Genomic DNA, 2,048 nt, shown 5'->3' with positions numbered 1-2,048 from the left:
TATTGTATATTGTGTGAATTGTACACATCTGAACTTAACCAATAAAAACTTGACTTGACTTGAATAATTCTAATTCTTAATTTACCAAAATAGTTTTAAGAAAAGTCTAATTTTGATTAAACATATAGCATAATGCTAACATTTTAGCTAAACTCCAAATTTGGGTAAAGATCTTAAAAAGTATAATTTTCCCATAAACAGCTAGCATGTTGCTAAAATAAAAGCTAAATTCCAAATTACTCTGTAATTCTCTAACTGAAAGGATGCAGAATTTTGCAACTTTCAAAGTGCACAAAGTTGTTGATTTTTTTTAGCAATTTGTCACTCCTTTTTCTATTGGACATATTTTGCTCAATATTTCAAAAACTATAAAATGTATAAATACCAAAAGTACAATCAGCAATGTTCTGAATTAGCTGAAAATTTTATACAAACATCACTCAAACGGGGAAAGTGATTATGTTTTTACGTGCCAAAAAACAAGCCGGAGAATCTTTATAAACAAAAATATGTCTCCAATTTAACATCAATTTCTTAGCAAAAACACTAAACAAAAAGAAAACATTTAATTTTAAATAGGCCTGTCAAATTAAACCAAAATAGGTGGGTCCACTGGACTTATATGAACAGGAAGTGCTCCTAAATAAATAAAAAAAACAGGAAGTAAATAAAAGACAGAACAACCAAAATCCAAAACTGCAATAGATGCCTCAGAATGGAGCTTGTGGTCCAGCGTCTGTAGCACCTCCGTCACTTTTTCCAACAAGATTCAGCAGATAAAAAATCCTCAGAAATGCCATTTGAACCTCAACTTTCTTCATACATGTCCTCCGTATGAGATAAATGCCACAAGAACTCGATAAAAACACTAAAACCAACATTTTCATTGGAGCGCGTCTATAAACTGACCAAACTATTCCAAAATGCCGCTTGTCTATTTAACCTGTGGTTATCAGATGGGTTACATGTAATTTTACATGATGTTTTCATACCAACAGTCACTCCAGAAATAAATGCATGTATCTGTGCTCGCGTTCGTCCCGGCCCCTCACTAAAAATACCAGCAGTAAATCAGCCTGTTTTGGTGACAGCAAAAATGTGGCTATTCTTGTATGGAGAAGCGGCGGGGTGGACTGTATTTCATTACCGCCCCGTCAGCCCGTTTGGACGTGTGGATGTACAGTAGCTGCTGCATCCCTCCCCTCTGGGCCCTGATTTTCAAGTCATCAATAAATCAGTCTTGCTTTAAGTGCTAACAGTCATTTAACCTGCTGACGCCTCCCGCAGGTGACACTTCCCTGAAGCAGAAGGCCAGATTTGGCTCCGCCGCCCAGCAGGTGGTTTGGCCGCTCTGCAGCCGGACACCCGATCCTCTTCTGAGGCTCTGTGTTGGCTCTGGCAGGTGTCACATAAGGTAAGATGAAGTGAGTCAATCTGTCATCCGGTGCAGACAATGCGGCTGGCGAGCAGCAGGTCTGTGTGTGACAGCATGTCAGATGTAGGTCACGTTCGCAGGTTGACACGCACGTTCACCCAAACGCTCAGACGGCGATTAAACCGGGACTCACATGTTACATGTCAATGAGGCAGGAAACACATTTCAATGAAGTGCACCTTAACGCTTCTGTGACAGAAAACCCCGGAGATCGTTCTCTCTGAGCCAGAAATGATCTAAAACAGAAACATTTTTAGAGTTTCAGCGGATTATTCGTTCTTTCTGCAGCGCTGACCTCATTCTGCTTCAGAGTGAAAATCTCTGCACATGTGCTGGTGGGCGTCTCAGCCAGAAAGTAAGACCTCCTCCGGCCATGACCGATCTTATTCATGGAGATTTTCTCTCCAACTAGAAAACCTCAAATGATAATGCTGTGATTTTGACCAGCTCAGATGTTTACAGATCCTCCTCTGACTGAATACTGAGGATCTCTGGTGGTTCCACAAGTTGACCTAGAACTTCATAAGTGTGTCAGCTTTTTAGCGGAGAGCATAATCCTCTCACGGTTTATAACCTGTTATTCATCGTTTAATGAGCACTAATATTCAGGAGA

The 2,048-nt window shown here is 40.1% G+C and overlaps 1 protein-coding gene and 1 long non-coding RNA gene across 2 annotated transcripts in view; one reads left to right on the top strand and one right to left on the bottom strand.

Annotated features, from left to right (window-relative positions):
- The window catches only part of dyrk4 (dual-specificity tyrosine-(Y)-phosphorylation regulated kinase 4), a 26,458-nt gene that overhangs the window by 22,247 nt on the left and 2,163 nt on the right, over positions 1 to 2,048 (bottom strand). The window lies entirely within an intron of this gene.
- Positions 1,312 to 2,048, top strand: part of LOC118598896 — a 4,163-nt gene continuing 3,426 nt past the window's right edge. The window contains exon 1 of the long non-coding RNA XR_004948123.1: positions 1,312 to 1,414. This is a non-coding gene — a long non-coding RNA (uncharacterized LOC118598896). The remainder of the gene's footprint in view (positions 1,415 to 2,048) is intronic.

This window comes from Oryzias melastigma, linkage group LG6, assembly GCF_002922805.2.
Source record: "Oryzias melastigma strain HK-1 linkage group LG6, ASM292280v2, whole genome shotgun sequence".
Classification (NCBI taxonomy): Eukaryota; Metazoa; Chordata; class Actinopteri; order Beloniformes; family Adrianichthyidae; genus Oryzias; species Oryzias melastigma.
This window is presented reverse-complemented; position numbering and strand designations above follow the sequence as displayed.